This window comes from Melospiza melodia, chromosome 1 (genome assembly GCF_035770615.1).
Source record: "Melospiza melodia melodia isolate bMelMel2 chromosome 1, bMelMel2.pri, whole genome shotgun sequence".
In the NCBI taxonomy this organism is placed as follows: domain Eukaryota; kingdom Metazoa; phylum Chordata; class Aves; order Passeriformes; family Passerellidae; genus Melospiza; species Melospiza melodia.
The window spans coordinates 144,932,973-144,942,804 of record NC_086194.1 but is presented as its reverse complement, the minus strand read 5'-3'; positions in this window follow the sequence as shown (position 1 = coordinate 144,942,804).

The following is a 9,832-nucleotide window of genomic DNA, read 5'->3' as shown; positions in this document are numbered from 1 at the left end:
CCCCAAGACTCTGTGTGACCTGAGGTAGTAAATATTTCAATAGGAATAAATTTCTTTCAGACTGGCCAGTATCTTAGCATCCTCAGTGATCAGTATCACTCATCAGCCCCTCAGATACTTACATAAATTAAGACTTGGATGTTTGAAGACACTTAAGGTAAAACTCAAGTACTTTGAAAAATCAGGGCCTATAAACTTAGATTTAATAAACCATTTGCTAAGCCTCTTCAAATTAAAGAACTTGCATTTTAAGAAGTTGAAATTAATGATCCAGAATTAATATTTTGCTTTGGATTTGCCAATTTTCAAGAGTAACTGATCAGAACAGTAAATATGTGTAGGACTGTGCATGACCAGACAAACTGGAGTGTTCCAATCCCATTACAAAGTGAAGCCTCTCAGAATTGGGTGCTTTTTTCCAGAATGTCTCTTTGTACCTGCTGCCCTGGCTGTTGCTTTACAGTGACAGCCACTCTTCACTGGCTTACGTGGGAATCACAGAACAACTTACAGAGGTTCAAAAAGATGCTGATAACTGAAATGATTTTTCATGCAGGCATAAAGATCCACCACTGTCACATCCAGAGCTGTGTCACTGAGGCTTAACTGGGTGTGCCTCTTTTGCTGGAGTAGGCTGGAGGGCAGGGGCTGTGACATAGGATCTCAGAACCTAAAAAAACCCCAGATCTGAAAATAAAGCCAACTCACCAACTGCCACAATCAAATATGGGATTGGAATTCATCCCCTGGACCTGTATTTGCATCAGGTCCATTTGAGAGAAGCAAAAATACTGTTTGTCCTGCTTAATCCAAGTTTCACCCTAGCCCAGCATCTTTGGAGGGCAAACACTTTTAATCCTGGTGGGTAACAGACACTTCCACAATTAATTCAACATCTGCTCACCACTTTGAGTCACACCTAACAGATGGGCCACATCAGCTGGGAAAAAAAATTAAATGGAAAGGGCACCTCATCAGTTCCCTGACTGAAACACTTTGTGACATATTGCAAATGGCTATTAAAAAGGAAGGAAGATAGCTGTAGGGGAGGAAGTTATCTTTAAATTGTATCCATTAATACTGTGCAGGTAGGAACAAACCCAGAATCTGTTTTGAATCCTGCACCCCAAAGCCATTATTCCTTTCACCTCACTGTCTTTGCCTGGCAAAAGGTGGCAGCTGGCTCCTAGAGCTGTAGGCATTCCAGGAAGGTGGGATTCTGCCTGCTTGCATTATCACAGGACAATCAATCTGATCTCTGGAAGGTGCCCAACTTGTTTAAAATGTGTCTATGAAACCTGCTTGATGAAGTTACCCAATTTGCATGATCAATGAGAGTTTGATTAGTGAGGTTTGTGACATCAGAATAATTCGAGGGCTGGTTTCCAAGCTAACATAATTGTACTTTGAGCAATGGGCACAAGAACAATCAAGTGCAGCTTAGCTTCTCACATTACCAGTCATCGTTTTCATTCTCAACGTGCTTCATAAACATTAATGACTGCCTGTCAAAATGTAGCTTCTACAAGTGTGATGAAGATTTAATCAGACTGAGGAAAGCTTCCAATCAGCATTATTGTGAGTGCTTAACATGACAGAGAGACAGTAGAAGGTTTCTGAACAAGTTCTGCACTATATAAATGCATTCCCTTGTGTTAAGTGACAATTTGTCAAAATACCTTAAGTAATTTTTTGTCCTTTCTAGGACCCAACCTTGCAACTCCTAGAATAAGAAGGAAATTGCTTAGTTTTAGAAATGGTACATTAGCCAAGGGACAGGATATAAAAGCCAATGATTACTCGGCTTTTCTTTGAGAGATTTATTTTAAAAAAAAGTATTCTAGGCAGGTCCAATCAGGAGCATAAAGAGCTGCTGAGTCTCATCAGCTTTAGTTCCATGCCTGCAAATAATTTTGCAGTTGTTTCTGTCCACCTTCCCAAACTGGCCTGTTATAGACAGAACACAGAACAGGCACTCAGGCCACCCCAGACAGCTCCTTGTGCCCGTGTGACTCACCTGGACATTGCTTGTGATGCTGTCTCTCAACCAAAATGATGATGCAGGGCACAAGGAAGCATCACTACTGGATCCCATGTTCAGTCAGTGCAATTCCAAGCAGTATTCACCATACAGCCACAGAACAGGGCTAAATGAGGTTTCCATTGTGGCAATAGCCATTGCCCAGACAGACTTCTTCAGCAACGTGCTCAGCAAACAAAGCATTAGCAAACAATTTATCCCTAATGTTCTTCAGAGGGATGTTGGAAGTCCCTATGAGAGCAGAGGCATTACAACACCCCATGAATTGTTTCCTGAAAAGCTCTAGGACAGAGTAGTTGTGAGTTCTTGCCCTGCACTATGTTAGAAATAGGCCACAAAAAACCACATCCACAACTGAGAACTAATCCTGCTCTCACCACTGTGACTTCCCCCACCTCAGTCACTACTTCCAGTAAAGACACGGTGCTGCACCAGAACAGCTCTACAATGAAATGTAAAGACTATAACATTTAAAGACATTTTGTTGGTTTCAGCTTCATTTAAAAAACCCTAAGCCACAGCAGGATACTGAAGCAAAACAAAATAAGTGAGGACGTGCAAGATTGCAGGTACTGCTTCCTCAGCAGGAAGAGAAATACTCTTCTCACTCCCAGCCTGTGCAGCATCACACTGCTGAAGAACTTGGGTAGGAAAACCCACCAGTAGTTATCATGGTTTGTAAATTGCTTTTTTCCAGTAATTATTTTGGAAGTTAAGAAATTCTATGCCCCCATTTTGGTCTTTGGTAGAGCCGATGTAAGCAAAAGCAGTACAGCTCTAGGGTAGCACCATTTGCCTATGCCTGTTAGTGCTGTGATCCCATAAAAGCAGACACGTAAAATAGTTGTCCAGTCTATGCCTATTTCAAGGAAATTTCCTTTAATTAGCTTTAATTTGGTCCTACACACAGGGAAGCATTTGTGGTTGGAGCATACTTGAAGTATTTCTTCATTTAGTTTTGTCCAAAAGGAATTCAATGAAGTGTTCAGGGAGCTCAGCAATAAAAACTACAGGTGTGTAAGTGGGGGTGATGGAGAACTTCAGGAGTGAGCTCCTGATCCAAACTAACTCAAGACCTGGATGCAGTTACTTCGGCTTTGACTGCAGTGGAAAGCAGCACCTTTTCGTTGTCCAAACACAGACTGAACAAGTTGAAATGTCTGCACCTTGATCCTGCAAGAGCTACAGGACAGCTCGAGTCCTCTGGTCTCTCTTGTCATCCCAGAAAAAGCCCAGGGAAATGATGATGAGCACTGGGGCTGTGTCAAGTTCTAATTGGATCTGGATGGAAGATCTTCATTGTTTCTCCCAGCACCAGTTTTAGACAGTCAAGTTTACTTCAGCTGCAAAAATGATCTTTTTTGTCTCTGCATCCCTTTGGATAGGAATTATTAACAGGCAGATAGTACCCAAAATATTCAAGAACATGAGCCGAAATTCCCAACCCCAGGGTGTGGTTGTTGTATTGTGGGGTTTTTTGTTGTTGTTGTTTTTTTTTGTTTTTGTTTTTTTTTTTAACTGAGCAATTATTTGCAGTTCCTTTTTGCAAGGTGAAAAAATTAGATCCAAATGTCAGTCTTCAAGTTCAGTGAGAATGTGGTTCAAGTTGTATTTCAGAACAATACATCATTTGAATTTATACACTTAGTAAGGAAGCCAAAAAAGTTCTGAAAACAGGTCAAAGAAAATAAGGAGGTGAGAAAAGAAGACTAGAAAAAGTGGTTGTAATTGTTTTACACTTGGCTGGAAACAAAAAAAAAAAAAAAGGAATGGTTACAACTACACAAGAAACTTGGCATAGATAAATTTTCAGTAAACAACTTTTGTTAATCTGAAAAAAGAGGTCTGAGTACAGTAACTTCTAAACAAGCTAGACCCAAGTAACACCAGAGCTGCCCTTTTGACAGTGTCTGTGCCAACTCCAGTATTTGTTTTACATCGTAATGATGTGACAGGGCTGATTTGTACTTTCCTTGGCTTTTACAACAATAGTAGCAAACTGATAAAGCTTAAGGGTAAAGTAGCTTATTAGCACTGGCACCTTAGCCAGCAAACATCATAGAAAGGACTTAAACCAGAAATTGCATCTGTGCCCCTTGCTTTTGGCTGATAACAGCAAAACACAGGATACCAACAAATCAACCACATCAATCACCAATGCTGCTAAAACTGTCAAGGAGCAAGATTAGTGCAGACCTGACACAAAATGTGTCAATGCTGAGCCTGTTGTCCCACATAAGGTGTCAACTCTATTAAAAGGCAAGGGAGAGCTTGGTGTCAAATTTGAAAGGATGAACATAAACCATTTCTCATGACAGAGTTTACTAAATATATAACCTCAACACTGTCATACCCTACCCTGCAACAATCAAAGAAAGGTGCAAACCAAATAACAGCAAGCTCAAAATAATAACCCTTTTCCCTGGGGAGAACACTGGATGCCTGGTGCACTTGCCTTTTGTCCCTCAGGATGATGCCCAGGAGAAAGACACACACTACAAAGGGTGAGTGTTGCTTCTGGGCAGAGAGGAAACTCAGACCTGACCAAGCTTCCAGAAAAGATTTCTGTGTCACAAGGCTGGTGGCATTTGAGTCCCAGCAGCCCAAGCTTCAGCAACACCTCGCTTTCTCCCACTTCACTTGCCCAAAAAATCTTCTGCACTTTTTTAATACAACTGCATTCTGTGCCATGTTTTATTCATAATTACAGCTGTGCCTGAGGGCACACAGCTCAGCATGGAACCACAAGACGTTACTTCAAGGCAAAGTTGGCATTAAATTAATATGACAAGCATTAATAAGATATTCCTTTGGTCATCCTGAACACAGAGAGGTCAAATGTTCAGGAACAATCTCTGTTTTAGCACCTGAAAAACAACACACAGCTTGCTTTTTTCTTTTCTTGACAGAAGCTATGTAGAGTGTAAAAAATACCAAGTTTCAAACTGGTATTTACTTGCCAAGTAAAGCTAAACGTGGTATGAGAAGTTTGATATTTGATTTGGTACAGGAAATGCAGCTGAGAGAGGTGGAGAGCAGCTGCATTTCAAAGGGAAATCCTGATCTCGAGTCCTCGAAGGAACAAAGGGACACGATCTGAGCTCCAGCTTGCTTATCTAACAACTGCAAGATGAAAAACAAAGCTCTGTTGCCTGTGAAAATACATAAAAGATGATATCTGCAGTGCATCAATTTCATTCCATACTGAATACTTACAGAGTATCAAACAGTGGATTCTGAAATGCTCGATTAAAAACACCATTAGAAAAAATAATTAACCTTTAAGTTGGGAATTGAAGTCACACTAAACCCAAAATCTGCCCTGCACATAGCAACAACAGGTTGCAGAGCTACTGCTCCAATGCACTAAGCTCTTGTACACTGTTTAAAGGGATGCAGTGTAAGCACAGAGTTGGAATCATCCAAGCGCTCGAGCACAAAAGTTCAAATTCCAGCCGGGCTGACTCAGTCCTTCCGCCTTCCAAAGTACATAAATCTAATTCCATGCAGTTTTACTGTGGAAGGAACTCTAAAAAGCAGGGGTCCTCCTCCCTGCTCTGTCAAAGCTGAGGATTCCCTCTCCTATATTTTCAATTGTTCCCTGCCATTCCTCATGCCAGAACTGACTGGCAGGCTCCATGTGCAGCAGTCAGGAGGTTTCTTGTTGATATCAAACACGTTGCTTTGTGAGCCCAATATCAAGTTATAGAAATACAAATGATCTGGTGCAGTAATTTACAGTTAGTGCAATATAGCTCCAAAAACTGGTGACAAAAAAATCCCCTAACTGCATTTTAAGATGCATAGCCTAAAATATTGTAGAACAGTGGCACCAAATCCAAAACTAAGAAGTTACTGTTTGTTTTCTTACAAATACTTTACTTACAAAGAAATGTTCTAGAATGCTAGCAATATTCAGGATACACCAAATTTGCAGACAATTTACAGGCAGAATTGTTTGGCCAATGTCCATGATGCAGTCACTAAGGATTTACTTCAACTGTTTTACCTGCTGTAGGAGGTGTGGGGAAAGCCAATGATCTTCATTAACATCAGTAAAAGCAAGGCAGCATCACACCAAAATGCAGAAAAGATACTGATGTCAAATATTTTCATTATTCTTTTTATATCAAGTAGGTTTTGCAGCTATGAGTACTGAACAGACCCAGATCTCCCTAACTCCACTGAAGTCCTTTCCTGCAGAAACTCATTTCCAGCATTTTTGCACTGACAGTAAGGAAATAAAGCAATATATCTAGAGAGACAATCACTTCAGAGCCAGCTAGTGGAAGTGCAGAAAAGATAAGTATGTGCTTAATTGAAGCAATCCAGCAAGTGAGGAGAGAAAAAAGGAGTATCTGGTGCAAGACAAGCAGGTGGAAGTGTGTCTGAGAAGACTTGTTTGAGATTTTATCCTGTGATGATAAAGAAATGAGTCATCATCCATCACTATGAATAAACTCTAAAGTTAAATCATTTGATGTGGTAACTTAAAACCACATTCAGTTTTAGATTCTTTTCTAAAGCTACATCAAAGAACAGGAACTTCCAATAATTCTCATTAAATACCACAGATTTACACAGGTACTCCAGTACTTTGGCTCTTGAAAAACAATTTTCTCAGTGCTTCAGGACAGCTTTATGAAGTATCTCAGGGAAAAGACAGTTATCTACAATGACACACCCAGGGCAAAATAACCCCCCAAACATGAGCTAGCAGGTCACAGCACAAAGGGCAACAAAACAGCTTTAAGTCCTGTCAGATGCTGCAGTCACAGGCACCATTTCAATAGCCATGGTTATTAAAGCAGCTCAAATAGTGACAACTGCACTTAAGAGTGTTCAGCATTATCAGATCACACTTTTATTCATTTAAATGGTGCATGAGCATCAACGATCACACATTCCGACTGACTAGTGGCTTCTTCACAATACTGTGCTGGTGTCAAAACTAAAATGCTTCAGAGAAAGGTGTCAGAAATTCTAAGGGAAGTCTGCTTCCAGTCTGAAAATATATACATACACCTTTTTTGTAGATTGCAAGGGGCTTTTTAGCCCTATCAGTTCTAGTGGTCACCATGCTGCTTTCCACATCTTCCAGACAAAAAACACAATTCGAGGAGGAATGCAAAGCAGAATAATTATCAATAGAAAGCTACTGACAGCTCCTCTGTAAACATTATAAAATCCTATCTCACTGTTTCTAGAAAGCAACTAGATCCTCCATAGTTGCAAATTATCTTTGAGCTATCACAGGAAAGATTCCTTAGAGATAAATCCAACAGTTCTGAAAAAACTATGACTGAAAATGGCAATGGTAATTATTGAAAACTTAGCCAGAGTAATATAAGATATCCTATGCAGCTTATAAACATCTTGGCATATCAAATATCAGTAAGGTTTAAAAGCAAGCATTTCCCTGAATTCCAGTTACTCAAAGGCAAGAAATTAAGCTTCCCACTCCCCCTCTTTCAATTATCTTAATTTCTGAAAAAGATGAAAAAATGTATAGACATATTAATATTATATCCCATGACCTCAGCAGTGTGATCTCCAAGTGGATGCAGAGGATAACTTGCAGAAAGATGGCATGACAACATCTAAAGAGCACATGCAGGTCACTCACTAAAGCAGCATTTCTTAAGGAAAATAGTTACTTAAAGAATGTTTCAATTCAAGCAATGCTTCAGAAATTTATTTCCTACATTTCAGCAATGTGAAACAAGAACAACATTCCCAGGCAAGATTTATTTTGTGACACTTCTTCACTGATAATGTTTTGCAACCTAAACCCAGGAGGAGGAACTTAAGGCTAGTTTGAATAAGATGTAGCCTATGCAGGCAGTGTTTCAGGAGAATGCAGCACACACTGACTCATAAAAGTAACCCTTCCAAGGCAGAGGCATCTTAGGTTTATAGAAGTGGGATGCAGCTACTATTTCTTGTCAAGCTGACAGTTTTGGCATTCAATATCAATAAAATCTCTGAAGGAGCTGGACTACTACTGTGCTTCTAACTGCATGAACTTTTGGAAATAAATGCATTGAAATGGTATAATCACTTAAATGCTCAAAAAAAACTCTTCATTTGATCTGAAAATATCAGATAATTAATAATCAAAAAATATGCCTGTTTCTCAGCATAATCTTGGTATCTCTTAACAGTTAATCCTGCATGCATTTCCAAGCTAAAGGGCCAAAGGGAGGCTGATGTTAGGTCTATCCTTTAAAGGCCAGCATTTCAAGTGTTAAGGGTTTTACAGCAGCACCAGCTGAGCCCTGCTGCAAGATAAGCACCTTTTCCTTGCTGAATGCACCCAGACTTCAGGCCCATTAACAAAGCTGCTGCATTCATGCAGCACTGGCTTTTCCACCACCCTCCCTCCTGCTTTGCAGTTCAACTTCTAGAGCTCCTTGCTGTCCCAATATTAATTCTTACCTAATTAGATTGAATTTGCTGAATTCTAACAAACATACTTTTTCTGCAGCTGCTTCTTTCTAGCCACACAGTTAACACTGTTCTGTGGACTCTGAAGCTCTTTCCTAACATATTTCAACAAAATATAATCATTCATATACATCTAACAAAAAAGAAATCACATTACTGTATCGCAATTAACAAACTTAAAATGCATGCAAGTCTAAAGGCAATTCTCTGAGAAACCCCATTCAGATAATTAAAAATAATGCTGAAGTTATTTGTTCAATGGCCTAGAAGTTATTTTCCAGGCTCTTCCCAAACTGAAGCTCTAGTCCCCTATGAGACCATTTCCTCACATGCTCTAGGTACAATCAGATGTGCAGATCCAGGGAATAGGAAAAGCTAGCCTTTGGTCTTCAGTAACCCCTGGTATCCCAGTCAAGACACACAGGCAGACTTGCCTGTCCAGGATATCAAACCTAAAGCTTTCTCTACAGGGCAAACAGAAAATTTCAGTGTTCAAACCCTTCAAAGACTCAAAGGGATGATCATCTAACTGAAGAAACCCACTTGTGTACAATCTACCAAAAATAACCCACCTTTAGAAGATAACAGAAGCCAAAGCACCAGTTTAAACATGTATGCAGAATTGTTCAGACAAGAAGCTTTTGATAAACCCAGCTGAAACCACTTGCTCCAAAATTCTTAGGTTGGTGGAGCTGGAGGGAGGAAAGGAAACAGCAGGAGAAAGCCTCTGAGCACACACAGTACTGCAGCATTTCTGAGGGGATCCAAACCTTCTGCTATGCACTACCCTGGGGCTGAAGTACCCCATCTGTGACCTGCTCAGCTTTGCAGTAGTTTGTCTAAACTCCAGTTTTAGGTACAACCACCTTATCTAGATTCTGTTTGTTGGAAACTAGTCATCTTTAAGTCGGCATAATAATGTAAGACTAAACCTGCCTTATTATGAGAGAAGTTTAAAAATACAGCTTAAAATAACAGCTATTTTCTACAAATTCTATTCTATGTCAGAAGCAGAAATTATTTGCAGCAAGTTGTTGGGTTTTTTAGTATTAAATGTTAACACTTAGCCATCCAAAGAAATCTCTCTTCATCTAACTTGTGGAGGGTGAAGAGGCAAGGCACAGAAAAATAGAACAAAATGGTTATTTTTTCAATTTATTTGCAGCATGGTAACTTAAAGACTGGTGCACAGAGTATTATTAGAAGTCTTGAAGTTATGTTTACATACCAAAATGTTAGTGAGAAGTTATTACTTTTATCTGTATCCTGAAGTGGCTAACCCAATTGATTCAGGTAAGAAACACGTATAGCTTATTTAAAACATTCACTTCAAATTGCAACAAT